The sequence below is a fragment of the Leopardus geoffroyi genome, chromosome X (genome assembly GCF_018350155.1).
Source record: "Leopardus geoffroyi isolate Oge1 chromosome X, O.geoffroyi_Oge1_pat1.0, whole genome shotgun sequence".
In the NCBI taxonomy this organism is placed as follows: Eukaryota; Metazoa; Chordata; class Mammalia; order Carnivora; family Felidae; genus Leopardus; species Leopardus geoffroyi.
In genome coordinates, this window is record NC_059343.1 from 66208173 (window position 1) to 66233702 (window position 25530).

At 38.1% G+C, this 25530-nt stretch overlaps 1 long non-coding RNA gene across 1 annotated transcript in view; it reads left to right on the forward strand.

Annotated features, from left to right (window-relative positions):
• Positions 1 to 24159, forward strand: part of LOC123594131 — a 77517-nt gene extending 53358 nt beyond the window's left edge. The window contains exon 4 of the long non-coding RNA XR_006710675.1: positions 24056 to 24159. This is a non-coding gene — a long non-coding RNA (uncharacterized LOC123594131). The remainder of the gene's footprint in view (positions 1 to 24055) is intronic.
• The last annotated feature ends 1371 nt before the right edge of the window (positions 24160 to 25530 follow it).

Below are 25530 nucleotides of genomic sequence, written 5' to 3' on the forward strand. Positions count from 1 at the left end.
ATAATGGAATTGCTGGGTCATAGGGTAATTCTATTAAGGTTTTGAGGAACCTTCATACTGTTTTCCAGAGAAACTATACCAGTTTACATTCCCTCCAACTGTGTAAGAGGGTTGCCCATTCTCTTCATCCTCCCTAACATCTCTTGTTTTTTGCGTTATTAAGTTTAGCCATTCTGACAGATGTGAAGTGATATATCTCATGGTAGTTTTGATTTGTATTTCTATGATGATGAGTGATGTTGAGCATTTTTTTCATTTGTCTGTTAGCCATCTGGATGTCTTCTTTGGAAAATCATCTATTCATGTCTTCTGCCCATTTTGAACTGGATTATTTGTTTTTTGGGTGTTGAGTTTTAGAAGTTCTTTATAGATGTTGGATACTGATCCTTTATAAGATATGTCATTTGAAAATATCTTATCCATTATGAAAGTTGCCCTTTAGTTTTATTAATTGTTTCCTTCACTGTGCAGAAGCTTTTTACCTTGATGAAGTCTCAATAGTTTATTTTTTTCTTTTGTTTCCCTTGCCTCAGGAGACTTATCTAGTAAGAAGTTCCTACAGCCAATATCAAAGAGGTTACTGCCTGTGTTCTTCTCTAGGATTTTCATGGTTTCCTGTCTCACATTTAGATCTTTCATCCCTTTTGAATTTATTTTTGCATATGGTATAAGAAAATGGCCCAGTTTTATTCCTTTGCGTGTTTCTGTTCACTTCTCCCAACACCACTTATTGAAGATACTTCCTTTTTGCCATTGGATATTCTTTACTGTTTTGTCAAAGATTCGTTGACCGTATAGTTGTAGGTCCATTTCTGGATTTCTATTCTGTTCCATTCATCTATGTGTCTGTTTTTGTGCCAGTATAATACTGACTTGGTCACTACAGCTTTGTAATGTAACTTGAAGTTTGGAATTGTGATGCCTCCAGCATTGTTTTTCTTTTTCAAGATTGCTTTGGCTATTTGGGGTCTTTTGTGGTTCCAAACTTTAGGATTGTTTGTTTTACTCTGTGAAAAATGCTGGTGGTATATTGATAGGGATTGCATTAAATGTGTAGATTTCTTTGTGTAGTATACAGATTCTATCAATATTAATTCTCCAATCCATGAGCATGAGATGTTTTCCCACTTTTTTTATCATCTTCAATTTCTTTCATCAGTGTTTTATACTTTTCAGAGTACAGATCTTTTACTTCTTTGGTAAGATTTATTCCTAGGTATCTTATGGTTTTGGTGCAATTGTAAATGGCATCAATTCTTTGAATTCCCTTTCTGGTGATTCATTATTGGTTTATAGAAATGCAACACATTTCTATACATTGATTTTGTATCCTGAGACTTCATTGAATTTGTGTAACAGTTCTGGCAATTTTTTTGTGGAGTCTTTCAGATTTTCTACATAGAGTATCATGTCTTCTGCAAATAGTGAAAGTTTTACTTCTTCCTTGTCAATTTGTATCTTCTTTCTTTCTTTTTTTTCTTTCTTTCTCTTTTGGCTGATTGATGAGGCTAGGGCTTCCAGTAATATGGCAGTAACAGTGGTGAGAGTGGACATCCCAGTCTTGTTTCGGACCATAGAGTAAAAGCTTTCAGTTTTTCCCCAATTAGGATGATAGTAGTGTGGGCCTTTCATATATGACCTTTATGATGTTGAAGTATGTTCCCTCTCTCCCTACTTTGTTGAGGGTTTTTATTGTGAATGGATACTGTATTTTGTGAAATGCTTTTTCTGCATCTACTGAGAGGATCGTATGGTTCTTATCCTTTGTTTTATTAATGTGGTATATCACATTAATTTGATTGACTTGTGGATATTGAACCACCCCTGCAGCCCAGGAATAAATCCCACTTGATTGTGGTGAATAATTCTTTTAATGTGCTGTTGGATTTGATTTGCTGGTATTTTGTTGAGAAGTTTTGCATCAATGTTCATCAGGAATATTGGCCTGTAGTTCTCTTTTTTAGTCAGCTCTGGTTTTGGAATCAAGGTCATGCTGGCCTTGTAGAATGAGTTTGAAAGTTTTACTGCCATTTCTAGTTTTTGGAGCAGTTTGAGAAAAATGAGGTATTAACTCTTCGTTAAATGTCTGCTGGAATTCCCCTAGGAAGCAATCTGGCCCTGGACTATTGTTGGTTATCAGTCTCTTCAAGTTTTCTGTTTCTTCCTGTTTCAGTTTTGGTAGTTTATGTTTCTAGGAATTTATCCATTTCTTTCCAATTACTCAATTTGTTGTCATATAATTTTTCATAATATTCTCTTGTAATTGTTCATATGTCTGTAGTTTTGGTTATAATCTCTCCTCTCCCATTCATGATTTTATTCATTTGGATCCTTTCTCTTTTTCTTGATAAGTCTGGATAGAGGTTTATCAATTTTATTATTTTTTTCAAAGAACTAGCTCCTGGTTTCATTGATATGTTCTGTTTTTGGTTTTGGGTTTTTTTCTTGTTGTTTCTATATCATTTATTTCTGCTCTCATCTTTATATTTTCCCTTCTTCTGCTGGATTTAGGCTTCATTTGTTGTTCTTTTTCCAGCTCCTTTAGGTATAAGGTAAAGTTAGGTTGTTTATTTGACATTTTTCTTGCTTCTTAAGGTAGGTGGGCCTGTATTGCTATATACTTCCATTTTATAACTGCTTTTTCTGCATCCCAGTGGTTTTGGACAATTGTGTTTTCATTTTCATTTGTTTCCATGTATTGTTTTATTGCTTCTTTGTTTTCCTGGTTGACCCATTCATTCTTTAGTACCGTGTTGTTTAACCTCCATGTATTTGTTGTCTTTCCTATTTTTTTCTTGTGGTTGACTTCAAATTTCATAGCATTGTGTTCAGAAAATATGCATGGTATGATCTCAGTCTTTTTGTACTTGTTGAGGCCTGATTTGTGACCTAGCATGTGGTCACACATGTTTTAGAGAATGTCCCATGTGCACTTGAAAAAAATGTGTATTCTGCTGTTTTGGATAAAATGTTCTCAATATAGCTGTTAGGTCCATCTGGTCCAGTGTGTTATTGAAAGCCATTGTCTCCTTGTTGATTTTATGCTTGATGATCTGTTCATTGATGTAAGTAAGGTGTTAAAGTTTCCTACTGTTATTGTATTATATTCAGTGAATTCCCTTATGTTTGTTTCATATAGTTAGGTTCTTTCAAGTTGGGGCCATAAATATTTACAATTGGTAGATCTTATTATAGAGACTCTTTTAAGAAAAGTGCCCTTCTTCAGCTCTTGGTACAGTCCTTGGTTTAAAGTCTAGTTTGTCTGATAGAAGTATTGCTACTTTGGCTTTCTTTTGAAGTCCATTTGCATCATAAATATTTCCCCATCCCATGACTTTCAATCTGCCGGTGTCTTTAGGTCTAAAATGAGTCTTTTGTAGGCAGCATATAGATGGGTCTTGCTTTTTTATCCATTCTGACACCCTGTGACTTTTGAATGGGCATTTAGTCCACTTACATTCAAAGTAATTGTTGATAAATATGAATTTAGTGCCATCTTATTGCTTGTTTTGTCATTTCTACAGATTTTCTCTGTTCCTTTCTAGTCTTTTTCACAAAGAGTCCCCTTTAATATTTCTTGCAGGGCTAGTTTAATGGACACAAACACCTTTAGTTTTTGTTTTTCTGGGAAATTCTTTATCTCTCCTTCTCTTCTGAATGATAGCCTTGTTGGATAGAGTATTCTTCGCTGTAGATTTTTCCCATTCATTACGTTGAATATATCATGTCACTCATTCCCTTCTGGCCTGCCATGATTTGTGGAGAGATCTGCTGCTAAACTTATTTGTTTTCCCTTGTAAGTTAGGGACTTCTTTGGTCTTGGTGCTTTTTAGGATTTTTCTTTATCTCTGTATTTTGCTAATTTAACTATAGTACATCTTGGTGCTGGCCTGAATTTGTGGATTTCGATGGGAGTTCTGTGTGCTTCCTGGAATTTGCAGTCTGTTTCCTTCCCCAGATTAGGGAAGTTTTCAGCTATTATTTCCTCAATTAAACCTTCTTCCCTCTATTCTCTCTCCTTCTTCTCTGGGACTCCTATGCTATGAATGTTATTACATCATGGAATCACTCAGTTCTCTAAGTCTACTTTTGTGATCCAAATTTTTCTTTCCTGCTTTGATTACCTTCATTCTGTCTTCTGTTATTCATTCTACCTTCTATTATTCTATCGTCCATATAACTTATTCATTCCTCTGCTTCTTCCATCCTTGTTGTCATTGCATCCAGTCAGTTTCAAATCTCATTTTTCATTGTGGCATGATTGATTTTAAGCTCTTATCTCTGTAGTAAAGGACACCCTGGTGTCTTCTGTGCCTTCTTAAATCCAGCTAGTATCCTTATGATTGTTGCTTTAAATTCTGGATCAGGCATATTATTTATATCTGTTTAGTTAGATCCCTGACCATGACCTTTCCTTGTTCTTTCTTTTGGGATGAATTCCTCCATCTTGGCATTTTGTCTTGGTCTTTGTCTTCTTCTCTGTGTTAGGAAAGCCTCTCCTGTTTCCTGCTCCTGAGAGTAATGCCTTTATGAATATGAGGTCACGTATTTTCCAGGGCCTGGTGATTCAGGAAGTGTCTCTGGTTTATGCTGCATACACTCTGTGTCTCTGTTATGGCTGCTCTGTCCCTCAGGTCAGTCTTCCACAAGGTTCTGCTTGCCTGAAGTGGGGAATGTTTGGACCTTGGTGAGAGTGTGGTGACTTTTAATGAGGTATGCTCTTATCCCCTTGTTAAAAAGAGACCTGAAACTATTTCCACTAGAGCTGAAGTTTTGCAGAACTCTATTGTCAGTAGACATGGTGCGTGTGGGGGTTTGTGCTATTCTTCGGGTAGTGGGCCTACTGCACTGGTTCTCAGGCAAGTGCCAACAGTGTACATGGTGGTGGCACTTGGTTAAGCAGTTCAAGCTGCCAGTGTTATCAATGTATTATTTACTGAAGTTAGTTTATGCCTGAGGGGTGGGAGAGGGAAATGGTACCAGCCAGCTCCTTTGTCCCCAGAGAGGGCAGTTTGTGCTCGCTGCTATCAGGGAAGCCCTCCCAGAAGAGCAAATAATTTCCCCTCATTCATCATAGGTGTTTCTCAGATTGCTTTTTTCACACTGTGTGTCTGCATTGCTTGCCTGCCTGGACCAGTGCAGTACACTTTGGGGTCTATCCCAGCCAGGCCCACTGAGTTTTAAATCTCCAAACTTTAGGGACCTGGTGTGGCAGTAACTGCACTGTCTTCTGGGGGAGGGTCTCACTGCACTGGGATTGATACAGGTTTAACTCACAAGAGCAGTTGCACCAGACTTCAGGAGTGTGGGGTTTGGAGCAAAGTGTGCTAAAGAGCCAGTCTCCAGGTTAGCCACCTTCAGCAGGTGTCTTTAGGCCTATGCTGAGGAGCAAGGGAGGAAAATGACACCTCCTGGCACCTCTGTCCCTTGAGATACAATGCCACCTCTATCAGACGTATTCCAAGAAGAAGGAACTGTCGTCTTTCCTAACATGCCTCAGGTGATCCACAGATCTCACCCTCTGCTCCCGGGTTACCTGCTTGTCTTCTGTACAGAAGCACTGCAGCACCCCCAGGGCTTTATACCAGCCATTCCACAAACCTCTAAAACTCCAGTTTTTGAGCCCTAATGGTTGCAAATACTCACAAAAATTATCCCCTGGGGAAAAGTTTTCCCAGTCAGTGGCTTTGGGGAAGTGTTTTCCTTGTGTGATTTCCTGTGTGTTCTTCTCTCTCTCTCTCTCTCTCTCTCTCTCCCTCTCTCTCTCTGCAGCCAGGGCTCTCTCCCCTCTGCAGTACCAGCCATCCATTTCTCACCCAAACCATATCTCCGCACCTCCTACTTTCCATGATGTGGCCTTCTCTCTCCTTGTAGTTGTGTAGTTTGTTCTGCCAGTCCTAAGATTGATTTTTTTAGGTATTCAGAATGGTTTGATACTTGCCTAGCTGTATTCGAGGGGTGAGGCAAGAAGCCTGGGGTCCTCCTACCCCTCCTACTACTCTGTCGTCTTAGCTCCCCTGCAGCTTTTTTTTTTATCTAATAAAAACAAAACTTATTTAAAATTATTCTTTATGAGTATTATAGAGTTTTCTTTCTAATTGTTTCATTTTAAATTACCACCATACACCATGAACTGTTATTTTATATTTACTAAATATTTTCCATTCATATTTGCTCTCTCTTGTAATGTGAGATTGCTGTAGCCAAGTGGCAGTAGAGAGTTATATGGTCCTCAATTATAGATGAATTTGGGAATAGAAAATATCCACTAGATTGTAGTTCCCCTTTTCCCATAGCAACAACAGAAAAAAAAAACTTTTCATTCAATAAAAGTATTTACAATTTCATTAAGAAAACATACAGTAAGGGGCGCCTGGGTGGCTCAGTCGGGTATAGCATTTGACTTCAGCTCATGTCATGATCTTGTGGTTCATGAGTTCAAGCCCTGTGTTGGGCTCTGTGCTGACAGCTCACGGACCATAACCTGCTTCAGATTCTGTGTTTCCCTCCCTCTCTTCCCCTCTCCCACTCATTTCTCTCTCTTTCTTTCAAACATAAACATTAAAAATTTAAGACAATATACAGTAACCTAAAATAAGCTTTGGCTTCAAATAAAAATGAATGAGAAATTCAATGCTCTTAGGCATAGTCCTTTGTAGCAGTTCTCAAAGTATATTCCAAGGATCCTAGGAGTCCCTGAGACACTTCTGTGGGTCCATGAGGTCAAAACTATTTTCATAATACTAAGACATTATTTTCATTATACACTGTGTTGACATTTGCACAATGGTGCAAAAGCAATGATAAGTGAAAGTACTAACACTTTAGCATGAATCAAAGAACTGGTAATAAGCTCTAGTAGCCATCATTTGTATTCTTTACCAGAGTACACTCATAGGGGCAGAAAAGCCGATTTAATTTAATGTCTGATGAATCACTAAAAATTATTAACTTTATTAGATCTAGATGCTTGAGTATATAATAATCTATAAAACAGAGTATAAAGTGGACCGAAAGCACTTCCTTCCTCATACCAAGAATGATGGTTGTCTCCAGAAAAAGCATGTATAAGATCAAGTGAATTATGAGACTTTCCTAGCCACTTTTTTTCATGGGCCACCATTTTTACTTGAGCTACTGAAAAACTTTTTATTCTGTCTTGCATATTTGACAGACAGTTTTTCCAAAGTGGATAAATTGAATCTCTCACTTCAAGCAAGGTAAATGGCAGTTTCATTGCCAAGGAACAAATGTAAACTTGCAAGTGAAAAGTGTAATTTGTTTTTTTTTCATTTATCAGTGTTCACTTCTGATGGGTAAATCTGGATGAATATAATCCACATAAACAAAATATCTTGGGTTCCTCAACTCCTAAGCATATAATGATATATTGAGGCCAACATGTTTGAGTATTGGTGGTCTACTATACTACCTACCTTATAGGACACCTTGTTAAGAAGAGGTCAATTAATTTTATTTCATAATATTTTTTTTAATTTTTTTTTTTAGTGGAGCCATCAGGAATTTATTTAATTATATATTTCTTTATTTATTTATTTTTATATTTTTTTTAATATATGAAATTTATTGTCAAATTGGTTTCCATACAACACCCAAAGCTCATCCCAAAAGGTGCCCTCCTCAATACCCATCACCCACCCTCTCCTCCCTCCCACCCCCCATCAACCCTCAGTTCGTTCTCAGTTTTTAACAGTCTCTTATGCTTTGGCTCTCTCCCACTCTAACCGCTTTTTTTTTTTTTCCTTCCCCTCCCCCATGGGTTTCTGTTAAGTTTCTCAGGATCCACATAAGAGTGTAACCATATGGTATCTGTCTTTCTCTGTATGGCTTATTTCACTTAGCATCACACTCTCCAGTTCCATCCACGATGCTACAAAAGGCCATATTTCATTTTTTCTCATTGCCACGTAGTATTCCAGTGTGTATATAAACCACAATTTCTTTATCCATTCATCAGTTGATGGACATTTAGGCTCTTTCCATAATTTGGCTATTGTTGAGAGTGCTGCTATAAACATTGGGGTACAAGTGCCCCTATGCATCAGTACTCCTGGATCCCTTGGATAAATTCCTAGCAGTGCTATTTCTGGGTCATAGGGTAGGTCTATTTTTAATTTTCTGAGGAACCTCCACGCTACTTTCCAGAGCAGCTGCACCAGTTTGCATTCCCACCAACAGTGCAAGAGGGTTCCCGTTTCTCCACATCCTCTCCAGCATCTATAGTCTCCTGATTTGTTCACTTTGGCCACTCTGACTGGCGTGAGGTGATATCTGAGTGTGGTTTTGATTTGTATTTCCCTGATGAGGAGCGACGTTGAGCATCTTTTCATGTGCCTGTTGGCCATCTGGATGTCTTCTTTAGAGAAGTGTCTATTCATATTTTCTGCCCATTTCTTCACTAGGTTATTTGTTTTTCGGGTGTGGAGTTTGGTAAGTTCTTTATAGATTTTGGATACTAGCCTTTTGTCTGATATGTCATTTGCAAATATCTTTTCCCATTCCGTTGGTTGCCTTTTAGTTTTGTTGGTTGTTTCGTTTGCTGTGCAGAAGCTTTTTATCTTCATAAGGTCCCAGTAATTCACTTTTGCTTTTAATTCCCTTGCCTTTGGGGATGTGTCGAGTAAGAGATTGCTACGGCTGAGGTCAGAGAGGTCTTTTCCTGCTTTCTCCTCTAGGGTTTTGATGGTTTCCTGTATCACATTCAGGTCCTTTATCCATTTTGAGTTTATTTTTGTGAATGGTGTGAAAAAGTGGTCTAGTTTCAACCTTCTGCATGTTGCTGTCCAGTTCTCCCAGCACCATTTGTTAAAGAGACTGTCTTTTTTCCATTGGATGTTCTTTCCTGCTTTGTCAAAGATTAGTTGGCCATACGTTTGTGGGTCTAGTTCTGGAGTCTCTATTCTATCCCATTGGTCTATGTGTCTGTTTTTGTGCCAATACCATGCTGTCTTGATGATGACAGCTTTGTAGTAGAGGCTAAAGTCTGGGATTGTGATGCCTCCTGCTTTGGTCTTCTTCTTCAAAATTACTTTGGCTATTCGGGGCCTTTTGTGGTTCCATATGAATTTTAGGATTGCTTGTTTTAGTTTCGAGAAGCATGCTGGTGCAATTTTGATTGGGATTGCATTGAATGTGTAGATAGCTTTGGGTATTGTTGACATTTTAACAATATTTATTCTTCCAATCCATGAGCATGGAATGTTTTTCCATTTCTTTATATCTTCTTCAATTTCCTTCATAAGCTTTCTATAGTTTTCAGCATACAGATCATTTACATCTTTGGTTAGATTTATTCCTAGGTATTTTATGCTGCTTGGTGCAATTGTGAATGGGATCAGTTTCTTTATTTGTCTTTCTGTGGCTTCATTATTAGTGTATAAGAATGCAACTGATTTCTGTACATTGATTTTGTATCCTGCAACTTTGCTAAATTCATGTATCTGTTCTAGCAGACTTCTGGTGGAGTCTATTGGATTTTCCATGTATAATATCATGTCATCTTCAAAAAGTGAAAGCTTAACTTTGCCAATTTGGATGCCTTTGATTTCCTTTTGTTGTCTGATTGCTGATGCTAGAACTTCCAACACTATGTTCAACAACAGCGGTGAGAGTGGACATCCCTGTTGTGTTCCTGATCTCAGGGAAAAAGCTCTCAGTTTTTCCCCATTGAGGATGATGTTAGCTGTGGGCTTTTCATAAATGGCTTTTATGATCTTTAAGTATGTTCCTTCTATCCCGACTTTCTCGAGGGTTTTTATTAAGAAAGGTTGCTGAATTTTGTCAAAGGCCTTTTCTGCATCAATTGACAGGATCATATGGTTCTTATCTTTTCTTTTATTAATGTGATGTATCACATTGATTGATTTGCGAATGTTGAACCAGCCCTGCATCTCAGGAATGAATCCCACTTGATCATGGTGAATCATTCTTTTTATATGCTGTTGAATTCCATTTGCTAGTATCTTATTGAGAATTTTTGCATCCATATTCATCAGGGATATTGGCCTGTAGTTCTCTTTTTTTACTGGGTCTCTGTCTGGTTTAGGAATCTAAGTCATACTGGCTTCATAGAATGAGTCTGGAAGTTTTCCTTCCTTTTCTATTTCTTGGAATAGCTTGAGAAGTATAGGTATTATCTCTGCTTTAAACGTCTGGTAGAACTCCCCTGGGAAGCCATCTGGTCCTGGACTCTTATTTGTTGGGAGATTTTTGATGACTGATTCAATTTCTTCGCTGGTTATGGGTCTGTTCAAGCTTTCTCTTTCCTCCTGATTGAGTTTTGGAAGAGTGTGGGTGTTTAGGAATTTGTCCATTTCTTCCAGGTTGTCCAGTCAATTGGCATATAATTTTGCCCATTATCCCCTGATAATTGTTTATATTTCTGAGGGATTGGTTGTCATAATTCCATTTTCATTCATGATTTTATCTATTTGGGTCATCTCCCTTTTCTTTTTGAGAAGCCTGGCTAGAGGTTTATCAATTTTGTTTATTTCTTCAAAGAACCAACTCTTGGTTTTGTTGATCTGCTCTACAGTTTTTTTAGACTCTATATTGTTGATTTCTGCTCTGATCTTTATTATTTCTCTTCTTCTGCTGGGTTTAGGCTGCCTTTGCTGTTCTGCTTCTAGTTGCTTTAGGTGTGCTGTTAGATTTTGTATTTGAGATTTTTCTTGTTTCTTGAGATAGGCCTGGATTGCAATGTATTTTCCTCTCAGGACTGCCTTCGCTGCGTCCCAAAGCGTTTGGGTTGTTGTATTTCCATTTTCGTTTGTTTCCATATATTTTTTTATTTCTTCTCTAATTGCCTGGTTGACCCACTCATTTGTTAGTAGGGTGTTCTTTAACCTCCATGCTTTTGGAGGTTTTCCAGACTTTTTCCTGTGGTTGATTTCAAGCTTCATAGCATTGTGGTCTGAAAGTATGCATGGTATAATTTCAATTCTGGTAAACTTATGAAGGGCTGTTTTGTGACCCAGTATATGATCTATCTTGGAGAATGTTCCATGTGCACTCGAGAAGAGAGTATATTCTGTTGCTTTGGGATGCAGAGTTCTAAATTGTTCTGTCAAGTCCATCTGATCCAATGTCTCATTCAGAGCCCTTGTTTCTTTATTGACTGTGTGTCTAGATGATCTATCCATTTCTGTAAGTGGGGTGTTAAAGTCCCCTGCAATTACCACATTCTTATCAATAAGGTTGCTTATGTTTATGAGTAATTGTTTTACATATTTGGGGGCTCCGGTATTCGGTGCATAGACATTTATAATTGTTAGCCCTTCCTGATGGATAGACCCTGTAACTATTATATAATGCCCTTCTTCATCTCTTGTTACAGCCTTTAATTTAAAGTCTAGTTTGTCTGATATAAGTATGCCTACTCCAGCTTTCTTTTGGCTTCCAGTAGCATGATAAATAGTTGTCCATCCCCTCACTCTCAATCTAAAGGTGTCCTCAGGTCTAAAATGAGTCTCTTGTAGACAGCAAATAGATGGGTCTTTTTTTTTTTTATCCATTCTGATACCCTATGTCTTTTGGTTGGCGCATTTAATCCATTTACATTCAGTGTTATTATAGAAAGATACGGGTTTAGAGTTATTGTGATGTCTGTATGTTTTATGCTTGTAGTGTTGTCTCTGGTACTTTGTCTCACAGGGTCCCCCTTAGGATCTCTTGTAGGGCTGGTTTAGTGGTGACAAATTCCTTCAGTTTTTGTTTGTTTGGGAAGACCTTTATCTCTCCTTCTATTCTAAATGACAGACTTGCTGGATAAAGGATTCTTGGCTGCATATTTTTTCTGTCTAGCCCACTGAAAATCTCGTGCCAATTCTTTCTGGCCTGCCAAGTTTCAAAAGAGAGATCAGTCACGAGTCTTATAGGTCTCCCTTTATATGTGAGGGCACGTTTACCCCTTGCTGCTTTCAGAATTTTCTCTTTATCCTTGTATTTTGCCAGTTTCACTATGATATGTCGTGCAGAGGATCGATTCAAGTTACGTCTGAAGGGAGTTCTCTGTGCCTCTTGGATTTCAATGCCTTTTTCCTTCCCCAGTTCAGGGAAGTTCTCAGCTATTATTTCTTCAAGTACCCCTTCAGCACCTTTCCCTCTCTCTTCCTCCTCTGGGATACCAATTATGCGTATATTATTTCTTTTTAGTGTATCACTTAGTTCTCTAATTTTCCCCTCATACTCCTGGATTTTTTTATCTCTCTTTCTCTCAGCTTCCTCTTTTTCCATAACTTTATCTTCTAGTTCACCTATTCTCTCCTCTGCCTCTTCAATCCAAGCCATGGTGGTTTCCATTTTGTTTTGCATTTCGTTTAAAGCGTTTTTCAGCTCCTCGTGACTGTTCCTTAGTCCCTTGATCTCTGTAGCAAGGGATTCTCTGCTGTCCTCTATACTGTTTTCAAGCCCAGTGATTAATTTTATGACTATTATTCTAAATTCACTTTCTGTTATATTATTTAAACCCTTTTTGATCAGCTCATTGGCTGTTGTTATTTCCTGGAGATTCTTCTGAGGGGAATTCTTCCGCTTGGTCATTTTGGATAGTCCCTGGAGTGATGCGGGCCTGCAGGGCACTTCCCCTGTGCTGTGGTGTATAACTGGAGTTGGTGGGCGGGGCCGCCCCCAGCCCACCGCTGGGGCCACAGTGAGACTGGTGTGTGCCTTCTCTTCCCCTCTCCTAGGGGCGGGATTCACTGTGGGGTGGCGTGGCCCATCTGGGCTACTTGCACACTGCCAGGCTTGTGATGCTGGGGATCTGGCGTATTAGCTGGGGTGGGTAGGCAAGGTGCATGGGGGCAGGAAGGGCAGGCTTAGCTCGCTTCTCCTTAGGTGATCCACCTCAGGAGGGGCCCTGTGGCAGCGGGAGGGAGTCAGATCCGATGTCGATGCCGGAGGTTTGGCTCCACAGAAGCACAGAGTTGGGTGTTTGTGCGGAGCGAGCAAGTTCCCTGGCTTGAACTGGTTCCCTTTTTCATTTTGGCTTGGGGATGGGCGGCGGAGATGACGCTGGCGAGCGCCTTTGTTCCCCACCAAACTGAGCTCTGTCGTCCGGGGGCTCAGCAGCTCTCCCTCCCTTTGTCCTCCAGCCATCCCGCTTTCCGAGCAGAGCTGTTAACTTATGACCTCCCAGACGCTAAGTCGTGCTTGCTGTCAGAACACACTCCGTCAGTCCGGCCCCTCCGCTTTTGCCAGCCAGACTCGGGGGCTCTGCTTGGCCGGCGAGCCGCCCCTCCGCCCTGGCTCCCTCCTGCCAGTCCATGTAGCGCGCACCGCCTCGCTGCCCTTCCTACCCTCTTCTGTGGGCCTCTCGTCTGCGGTTGGCTCCAGTGTCTCGTTCTGCTAATCCTCTGGCGGTTTTCTGGGTTATTTAGGCAGGTGTAGGTGGAATATAAGTGATCAGCAGGACACGCGGTGAGCCCAGCGTCCTCCTACGCCGCCATCTTCCTCCAGGAACCCTATTTCATAATATTTGTCACTTATGTTCCACCTCCCTTCTTTTTTTGATATTAATCCTAAACTGGGTATAAGGACAACTCAGCCAACTTAGCTATATTTGTATACTTATAGGTCCCAGTTTATTTTCTGTGGTTTTTTCTCTCTTAAAATACACCTCTGATGTCAGTGACAGCATGATTTTCCTTTCCCCCCTCTTTACAACATAAACACCTAAATTTCTTCCACACATCTGCTCACTAAGCCATTTATGCTGCTTATCTAGTAAAGATAAAGATTGATAATATCTTTATCAATATGTCACATTGTCTAGAAACCTCACAAACTGTTACATTGTTGAACTTTTTGGCAATTACAGTTTTAAATTATAAAATTGGATTAAGGCATAATATCGAAAGAGGTAACTTGTTTTACCTTACAAATTACCACCTAAAACATGTTACTTTGTTTAAATTTTCTACCAGCAGCTTTTTCTTAAATACTTTTCTGCCAGGTGCCTACTTCCTCTCTTAAAAATAGAAGACTGTGGTTACCAATAAGGAAACAATGTATACTAAAATACATAATTTAAAATTGGAATGTCTGTAATGTATGCTGTACTTTTAAAGGGGTCCCTAGTCTCGTTCCCGTCACCGAACTTGCTTGCACCATGCAAATGCCCAATGCTGTGCTTCTGTGGATCCATCCCTCCGAGAGTCCTGCCTCCCTCCCAGTGCTGCAGGGCCCCTCCCGCAGGGGACCACCAAGGTCAAAGCGAGCTAAGCCTGACCCTCCCACCCCTGTGCACCTTGCTAATATGCCCTTGGCCATGTCCCATCAAAGCAGCACCACAAGCCTGGCAGTGTGCAAGTAGTCCAGACAGGGACCACACCACTCCACAGTGAGTCCTGCCGCTGGGAGAGGGGAAGATAAGGTACACACCAGTCTGACTGTGGCCCCAGTAGTGGGCTGGGGGCAAACATCAGGTCTGACTATGGCCCCGCCCACCAACACAAGTTACTCTGGACAGCACAGAGGAAGTGCCCCAGTTTGGAGCTACTGCAGGGACTATGCAAAATGATGAAATGGAAGAATTCTCCTCAAAAGAAACTCCAGGAAGTAGCAAGAGCTACCTAATTGATCAAAAACGATTTAAGCAATATAACAGAACAAGAATTTAGAAGAATAATCATACAATTAATTGCTCGGATTGGAAACAGCATAGAGGACAGCAGAGAATCACTTGCTACAGAGATCAAGGGGCTAAGAAATACTCATGAGGAGCTAAAAAAACTATAAATAAATGAGGTGCAAAATAAAATGGAGGTGGCCATAGCACGGATTGAAAAGGCAGAGGAGAGAATAGGTGAATTAGAAGATAAAATTATGGAAAAAGAGGAAGCTGAGAAAAAGAGAAAAATTCCAGGAGAATGAGGGGAGAATTAGAGAACTAAGTGATGCAATCAAATGAAACAATATCATAGAAATTCCAGAAGAGGAGAGAGAGAAAGGGCTGAATCTGTACTTGAAACAATCATAGCTGAGAACTTCCCTGATCTGGGGAAGGAAAAAGGCATTGAAATCCAAGAGGCACAGAGAACTCCCTTCAGACGTAACTTGAATCAGTCTTCTACCTGATATATCATAGTGAAACTGGCAAAATACAAGGATAAAGAGAAAATTCTGAAAGCAGCTAGGGATAAACTGGTCCTAACTTACAAAGGTAGACACATAAGAGTAGTAACACACCTATCTACTGAAACTTGGCAAGCCAGAAAGCAATGGCAGGAAATCTTCAATGTGATGAACATAAAAAAAAAAATGCAGCCGAGAATCCTTTATCCAGCAAGTCTGTCATTTAGAATAGAAGGAGAGATAAAGGTCTTCCCAAACAAACAAAAACTGAAGGAATTCATCACCACTAAACCAGCCTTACAAGAGATCCTAAGGGGGATCCTGCGAGACAAAGTACAAGAGACATCACTACAAGCATGAAACCTACAGACATCACAATGACTCTAAACCCATCTTTCACTAATAACACTGAATGTAAGTGGACTAAATGCTCCAACCAAAAGACATAGGGTATCAAATGGATAAAAAAAATAAAAACAGCAAGACCCATCTATTTACTGTCTACAAGAGACTCATTTTAGACCTAAGGACACCTTCAGATTGAAAGTGAGGGGATGGAGAACTATCTAACATGCTACTGGAAGTCAAAAGAAAGCTGGAGTACCCTTACTTATATCAGACAAACTAGACTTTAAATTAAAGGCTGTAACAAGAGATGAAGAAGGGCATTATATAATAATTATAGGGTCTGTCCATCAGGAAGAGCTAACAATTCAACGTGTCTATGTGCTGAATACGGGAGCCCCCAAATATATCAAACAATTAACCACATACATAAGCAATCTTATTGATAAAAATGTGGTAATTGCAGGGGACTTTAATAACCCACTTACAGCAATGGATAGATCATCTAGACACAGGATCAATAAAGAAACAAGAGCCCTGAATGATACATTGGATCAGATGGACTTGACAGCTATATTTAGAACTCTGGATCCCAAAGCAACAGAATATACTTTCTTCTCCAGTGCACATGGAACCTTCTCCAAGATGACATACTGGGTCACAAAACATCTCTTCATAAGTATGAAAGAATCAAGATCATACCATGCATACTTCCAGACCACAATGGTATGAATCTTGAAATCAACCACAGGAAAAAGTCTGGAAAACCTCCAAAAGCATGGAGGTTAAAGAACACCCTACTAAAGAATGAATGGGTACCAGGCAATTAGAGAAGAAATTTAAAAAATATATGGAAACAAATGAAAATGAAAACACCACAATCCAAACTCTTAGGGATGCAGTGACCGTAGTCCTGAGAGGAAAATGCATTGCAATCCAGGCCTATCTCAAGAAACAAGAAAAATCCCAAATACAAAATCTAACAGCACACCTAAAGGAAATAGAAGCAGAACAGCAAAGGCAGCCTAAACCCAGCAGAAGAAGAGAAATAATAAAGATCAGAGCAGAAATCAACAATATACAATCTAAAAAATTGTAGAGGAGATCAATGAAACCAAGAGTTGGTTCTTTGAAGAAATAAACAAAATTGATAAACCTCTAGCCAGGCTTCTCAAAAAGAAAAGGGAGATGACCCAAATAGATAAACTCATGAATGAAAATAGAATTATTGCAACCAATCCCTCAGAAATACAAGCAATTATCAGGGGATACTAGGCAAAATTATATGCCAACAAACTGGATAACCTGAAAGAAATGGACAAATCCTAAGCACCCACACATCTCCAAAACTCAATCAGGAAGAAATAGAAAACTTGAACAGACCCATAACCATTGAAAACATTGAATCAGTTCTCAGAAATCTCCCAACAAATAAGAGTCCAGGACCAGATGGCTTCCCTGGGGAATTCTACCAGCCATGCAAAGCAGAGATAATACCTATCCTTCTCAAGCTGTTCCAAAAAAGTGAAGGAAAACTTCCAGACTCATTCTATGAAGCCAGCATTACTTGGATTTCGAAACCAGACAGAGACCCAGCAAAAAAAGAGAACTACAGGCCAATATCTCTGATGAATATGGTTGCAAAAATTCTCAACAGGATACTAGCAAATCGATCAAGTAGGATTCATTCCTGGACTGCAGGTCTGGTTCGGTATTCGCAAATCAATCAATGTGATACATCACATGAATAAAAGAAAAGAAAAGGACCATATGATCCTGTCAATCGATGCAGAAAGGGCCTTTGACAAAGTTCAGCATCTTTCTTAATAAAAACCCTCGAGGAAGTCAGGATGGAAGGAACATACTGAAACATCATAGAAGCCATTTGTGAAAAGCCCACAGCTAATATCATCCTCAATGGGGAAAAACTGAGAGCTTTTTCCCTGAGATCAGGAACATGACAGGGATGTCCACTGTCACCGCTGTTGTTGAACATAGTGTTGGAAGTGCTAGCATCAGCAATCAGACAACAAAAGGCATCAAAGGCATCAAAATCAAAGGCATCAAGATTTTCAGCTATGATGTCAAGCTTTCACTTTTTGCAGATGACATGATACTATACATGGAAAACCCAACAGACTCCACCAAAAGTCTGCTGGAACTGATACATGAATTCAGCAAAGTCGCAGGATACAAAGTGAATGTACAAAAATCAGTTGCATTCTTATACACTAACAATGAAACAACAGAAAGACAAATACAGAAACTAGTCTCATTCACAATTGCACCAAGAATCATAAAATACCTAGGAGTAAACCTAACCAAAGATGTAAAACATCTGTATGCTGAAAACTATAGAAAGCTTATGAAGGAAATTGAGGAAGACATGAAGAAATGAAAAAACATTCCGTGCTCATGGATTGGAAGAATAAATATTGTTAAAATGTCAATACCACCCAAAGAAATCTACACATTCAATGCAAAACGAATCAAAATTGTAACAGCATCCTTCTCTAAACTAGAACAAGCAATCCTAAAATTTGTATTGAACCACAAGAGGCCCTGAATAGCCAAAGTAATATTGAAGAAGAAGACCAAAGCGGGAGGCATCACATTCCCAGACTTTAGCCTCTACTACAAAGCTGTCATCATCATGACAGCACGGTATTGGCACAAAAACAGATACATAGACCAATGTAATAGAATAGAGACTCCAGAATTGGACTCACAAAAGTATGGCCAACTAATCTTTGACAAAGCAGGAAAGAACATCCAATGGAAAAAAGACAGTCTCTTTAACAAATGGTGCTGGGAGAACTGGACAGCAACATGCAGAAGGTTGAAACTAGACCACTTTCTTACACCATTCACCAAAATAAACTCAAAATGGATAAAGGACCTGAATGTGAGACAGGAAACCATCAAAACTCTAGAGGAGAAAGCAGGAAAAACCTCTCTGACCTCAGCCACAGCAATTCCTTACTTGACACGTCCCCAAAGGCAAGGGAATTAAAAGCAAAAATGAAGTGTTGGGACCTCATGAAGATAAAAAGCTTCTGCACTTCAAAGGAAACAATCAACAGAACTAAAAGGCAACCAACGGAATGGGAAAAAATATTTGCCAATGTCATATCGGACAAAAGGCTAGTATCCAAAATCTATAAAGAACTCACCAAACTCCACACCCGAAAAACAAATAATCCAGTGAAGTAATGGGCAGAAGACATGAATAGACACTTCTCTAAGGAAGACACCCAGATGGCCAACAGGCACATGAAAAGATGCTCAACGTCGCTCCTTATCAGGGAAATACAAATCAAAACCACACTCAGATATCACCTCACGCCAGTCAGAGTGGCCAAAATGAACAAATCAGGAGACTATAGACGCTGGAGAGGATATGGAGAAATGGGAACCCTCTTGCACTGTTGGTGGGAATGCAAATTGGTGCAGCCCCTCTGGAAAACAGTGTGGAGGTTCCTCAAAAAATTAAAAATAGTCCTACCCTATGACCCAGCAATAGCACTGCTAGGAATTTACCCAAGGGATACAGGAGTACTGATGCATAGGGGCACTTGTACCCCAATGTTTATAGCAGTACTTTCAACAATAGCCAAATCATGGAAAGAGCCTAAATGTCCATCAACTGATGAATGGGTAAAGAAGTTATGGTTTTTATATACAATGTAATACTACGTGGCAATGAGAAAGAATGAAATATGGCCTTTTGTAGCAACATTGATGGAAAGGAGACTGTTATGCTAAGTGAAATATGTCATACAGAGAAAGACAGATACCACATGTTTTCACTCTTATGTGGATCCTGAGAAACTTAACAGAAGACCATGGGGGAGCGTAATGAAAAAAAAAGTTAGGGAGGGAGCAAAACCATAAGAGACTCTTAAAAACTGAGAATAAAGTGAGGGTTGATGGGGCTTGGGAGGGAGGGGAAAGTGGGTGATGGGCATTGAGGAGGGCACCTTTTGGGATGAGCACTGGGTGTTGTATGGAAACCAATTTGACAAAAATTTTCATATTAAAAAATAAAAATAAAAAATAAAAAATTGGTCTCTGGACATGAGAGTTACCTTAGTAAAATCTGTTGAATACATAAACAGAAAAACAGAAGAACTAGAGCATGTTCAGGATATTATGATCAGTATGTCAAGGAGATTCAAAATCATACAATATAAAGCATTGTTGGAAGAATTAGGTTATTTATTTTCCTAGTGTAAAGATATCCCATGGGAGACCTGAACACAGTCTTCATATGGTTGAAGAATTTTCGTGGTAATGAAGGATAACTTATTGTCTACCCTTGTAAGCAGTAGAACTAGAACTAGTGGGTAAAAGCAATATAAAGACAGATTTCAGTTCAGTATAAGTTTCTGGCAGAACTGTCCAAAGCTGGAATGGGTTGCTTTAGAGTTTTTTACTTGTTGATGGACAATGTTTAGGGTTGGATTAGTATGCGTGTTAGGCAGGCCTGTATTGCATGGAGAATTCAAGAGTTTGTTGGATGATTGGACTAGATGGCCTTTTAGGTCTTTTATACCTCTTAGATATTGTGCTTAATAACTTTTAATTTTTATTTCTGAGTGTAATTTTTTATGAGATGAAATTCAGCTGCAAGACATTACTTGCGGCAAAAGTAAAGCATAATGAAGAACATTGTGTTCTTTACTAAGGAAAAGTGTGTGTACCAAATAGTACCTACTGCTTACATATGTCTCTACTGGAAAGACTGATTAACAAATTGATTAATCAGGGTTCTGGTTACATTTTTTTTTCTGTGAGTATAATGAAGTATGTCTCAAAAGCCCAGTACAAAGCTGTATCTTTAAGTAGAGGAAGGCATCTCTGAGAGGCCTTGCATTGGGCCTTAAGGCACTAAGCATGCAGGTGAGCATTCCTTAGCCATTCCATCATAGCTTTCTACTTGTTGACCTACCTACAATGTTTTGTTTGTTTCTATACACATATTCAGCAATGATCATTTATATTGGTCACACCTACATAAAGACCCTGATAAAACAACATTGGACAGTTGATAAATAGCAACCATTTATCCTTAGGAATGTATTTTCTCATCCATAAAATGACATTGTAACAGCTACCCTACCTACCTTTCAGACTTAGGAGATAATGTATATAAACATAATTTGTAAACATTAGAGAGTTGTTGAAATACAATGAATTATAATTATAAGTTTGAGTGATTGTAGTCTCAGATAAAATTTCAGTATAACAGTGTTGACTGTGTGCATGGGTTCCATCAGTGAAATTCAAATGTAATTATAAAATTCAAACAAGTATTTATCACAGAGATTGTAAACAAAACTCTGGCTTTGAATAATGGGTGTATAAATAGAAATTGGTATTATTGACTTTCTTGTTTTTCTTGGCTAGAGAAATTCCCAATGAAAAACCAGACTTTATATACAGATCCACATTTCCTTATCCACAATTGAGAAATTTGTTTTAAATTTTGAAAATCTAAAATGTTTTCATAATTAATCTTGGTTGCAAACCCTGACCTAACATGAACTTGTTTGGTAGCAAACCCTAGAAATGTGAGGTGTTAATTAGTATATTTATTTATTCCATTTGGTGTGAATAATCAAGTTTCATTGAAAAAATGTTAATGTATTGGATTAGAGGATGCTACTCCAAATCCCAATGGAGGTATTATATAATATTTGCCATATACTCCAATATTGCATTTCTAATATCTGAAAAAAATTCTGACATTGAAAAGATGCCCTGTCAGCACCCAAGCATTTCAGATAAAGTACTGTGGTAATGTTTACATAGTCCCATCTTTAGCTGCACTCCCAGTGCACATCTAGCTGTTTTAAAAAATCAGTAGAGACTACTTGATATACAAAGAAATATTAGAAGATAAGAGCAGAGCTTTGTATTGTGTCACAATAACTTTACATTGTTTAAATTATTCTAATTTCTTCCTGAAGATATTTTGATACCTTCAGTTTGTTCTTACTCACTTCCTTTCCCAAAGTGATATTAAATGGATATTGGGATCTGGATTTTTGATATTAAAATTGTTCACCAAATGTAATCTTTGAGTTTACTCCAGTGAGTATTTGTTTTTAAGCACCAATCTGAATCAGTGAAACAAAAAGGCAAAAATACATATTAAAATCAGGCTGAACCTGCCACTCTAAAATACAGTGTAGCTTTTAAAATATAGCAACATTTTACTGGTAAAAGAAGGTGAAGTGAAAAATCCTAGGGAAACTGTTCTTCATCCTGATAAGCCTACCATGAAGGAGATGTTCGTGCTTTTTAACTGAGTAGCTCAAGCTAACGACAGGTAGTTTCCATTCAGGATAGATGTCAATGGTCAAGGATGTATCCACCTATGTACTTCAGATATTGAGTGGTTTTGGTTACTATACTAGAGGTTTATTTTCAGAAACCCATTTAAGAATGATTTTTCACTGTCTATACCATATTCAGTGTTCATTATCCCAATTTCTAACCTTCTGGCTCTTCAGAGCATGATTCCTCTACAACTTTTCTTTGGAGCTCATGGAAGAAATTCAGTGTTTTGTCCTAAAATATGACAGTTCCCACTCAGTTATTTCTAAAATCACTCCTATTTGAAAAAAAAAAAAAGTATATTTAATGAATTTTTTTTTTAATTTTTTTTTTTAACATTTATTTATTTTTGAGACAGAGAGAGACAGAGCATGAATGGGGGAGGGTCAGAGAGAGGGAGACGCAGAATCTGAAACAGGCTCCAGGCTCTGAGCTGTTAGCACAGAGCCCGACGCGGGGCTCGAACCCACGGACCGTGAGATCATGACCTGAGCCGAAGTCGGCCGCTTAACCGACTGAGCCACCCAGGCGCCCCTATTTAATGAATTTTTAAATGTATCAAACTAAGTCAAAAGAGATATGGCACAATTAATCAAGTTGGGAATTGTAACCTTTGGAGTGAATGGGACTTAAATAAGACATTTGGATCACTAAACAGCTACTTAATGATAGTTGTCTTTTGACTTTTGTCTTTTTATTTTCCCAAGACCCCTTCCATCATCTTCTTCACTGTTAAATGTACTGTCTTGTTTTATTACTACATTGTTTTATTTTTTTTAATTCTACTTAAAACCCCGTCCCCCAACTTGTGCCTATTGATCTCTTCGTTAATCCTGGGCTATTATATCTATTACTCTACTCAATAATTTATTTGTATAATTTGTTCTTTGTTTTTGTCATCTGAATCTTGGGCCTTTTGATTTTCTTTACATTTTTTTTTTTTTGAGTGAGAATTACATGACTTAATTAAAGCACTTAGTACCTGACACATTATGAGCATTATATAATTTTAGTTATTATTACCACTTAATTACATGTTTAAATGTTCTACACTCAAAAAGTTAAAATTTTAAAATCTATATTCAGTATTACATATGAAATGTCATGTAACTTATGTATTTTTCCTTTAGAAACTGAACAGATATATTTTCCTATTCAAATTAAGCTCTGATTTAACATGATCTCCTTCATGTACATGATGTATTGTTAGATCTTATTAAAAAATTGTTTCTTCTTCCTCTGACATATACTTTAGTACCAGGAAAAAATTGAGCAAGTGTCTTGTTTGATCTTTGGCCCTTCCAAAGTGTACTTATTCCCTTCTATATTTCACTGCAAAATGACTACACGGACTATCCAAAACATCTCCTTTGGATCATTGGCTTTCACAGATATTTCCTATCTATAATCTATTTGCTTGCCTATCTTCTCAATTTTGATAATTTCATTAAAAAATTCATAAAAATTTGTCTTTACTATTTTTATTAAAGTCAAAGTAACTTAGGAATGCTTTTTTAATATTTAAAATGTCTCATGTAGCTTTGGATTCTTTTGAGATTTCAGACTTAGAATTTCCTTATATAAATTTCTCATTTTAAAATATTTTTATAAGAGCATTAATGATGCAACAGTAATATTCTTGGTCTCCTGGCAACAGTATCCATTGTGTTGTGGCAAGTGAGTTTCAGAGAATGTGGGGAGATCAGTTGATGGGGAACTCTGGAGAAGGAAGTTAATCTTCAGAGTAGTAGTGTTGTTAAATTCAAAAAAGTGTGCTACGAAAAGACACGGTGAGAAATCTCATAAAAAGGGAGTTTAATTACTTTTTCCTTTTAGTTTCAGCTATGAGTAGACATTGAAATTGACATTGTGATTACATTTCATTTGAAAACTTACTTTACTCAACTAAAATATGGACTGAATTTCTTAGAAAATTAGCTTTTTTGTTACTAATTGTGTCTATAATTATAGCTGTGGTAAAAAATAGAACTCAGTTAATGTGATGAAAAAGGCATCAGTAATTATTTTTATATTTTACTCTCTGTGCTTATGTCAATGATGATAGATGAGAGACAAAATATAACTGATATGTTGATGTAGTGTAAAGAATTATGTTTATTCACAACTCCAGGGTAAGGGAATTACAACTTTCTCCAGATTAATCGACTAACACATTTACGTTTCAATAAATAGCCAGATAGTGAATGATTTTGAAAACTTTAACTTCACACATTTCTCAAGTGAAGTATTAAAGTCTGTACCTCACTTTTTTTAGGTATCAAGTGTGTTTACTACATACCAGTGAAAGAATATTGCAACCAGGTAATCAAGCATATTTACATATATATTTTTTCTATAATACTGAACTGCCTTTCCAGATTTACTTTTCCTTTTATAAACCACCCATTAGTTGTCTCTTTTGTATAGTCTTGAGGTACCCTTAAAAGTGAACTTTATTTTATGCTAGTAGAAGAATTTAATGGAAGTAAAGTTTGGAAACAATAATCAGATTAATACTTTTAATGTTACTAATGATAAACTTAGTGGATTTCATTAAGACAATTCTACTTTTAAAAAAAAGAAACAAAACAAATGAGGAAAGAAAAAAAAGGAGAAAGACAGGGGTACAAACCAAGAAACAGACTCTTAACTAGAGAACAAACTGATGATTACCAGAGAGGAGGTGGGTCGGGGGATGTGTGAATTAGGTGATGGAGATTAAGGGGTGTACTTGTTGTGATGAATACTGGATAATATATGGGATTGTTGCATCATTATGTTGTCACAGTATGTTAACTGTACTGGAATTAAAATTAATAATAATAGATTAATACATTTAATATTATTGATTATAATTATATAATTATAATTAGTGGATTTCATTAAGGCAATTCTACTTTAAATTATCAAAGACTGCATTTTGAAATTGTCTCTTTAAAAAATTCCATCCAGGGGCACCTGGGTTGCTCAGTCAGTTAAGCGTCCGACTTTGGCTCAGGTCTTGATCTCATGGCTCATGAGTTCAAGTCCCAAGTTGGGTTCTGTGCTGACATCTCAGAGCCTGAAGCCTGCTTTGGATTCTGTGTCTCCCTCTCTGTCTCTCTACCCCTCCCCTGCTTGTGCTCTGTCTCTCAAAAATAAATAAACATTAAAAACAATTTTTAAAAATGCTATCCAGCTGTTTTCTCTTGTTAGAAGTAGCTATAGATATGGGAGAAACTATAAGGAGCTATATTTCTAGGCAAACCAAGAGCAGAAGGTATTTTTTTAATGTTTGTTTATTTTTGAGAGAGAAAGCATGCATGGTGGAGGGACAGAGACAGAGGGACTGAGGATCTGAAGTAGGCTCTGTGCTGACAACAGCAAGCCCAATGTAGGGCTTGAACGCATGAACAGTGAGATCATGATCTCAGCTGAAGTCAGATGCTTAACCGACTGGGTCACCCATGTGCCTCCAGGGGCAGAAGGTATTCAGTGAGAGAGGGAAGTCTTCATGATGGAGAGACTTAAGGAAAAAAGAGAAAACGAGGGGAAAAAGCCACTTGTTTCAGAAAAACTGCCCTCTGAGCATGAATTTAAGTTTGTGTTTATGTTGCCCATGATTGAAGAGGTATAGGAAGGAGGAGGATATATGGTAGGTGTGTGTTTTGGGGAAAGACATGTCAGACAGTATTTGGGGAGATGATAAGAAATTGGTTTTCTGTGTGGGGAGGGAGAAAAAGTAGTAGTATTCCACTGGACAAAGTTCAG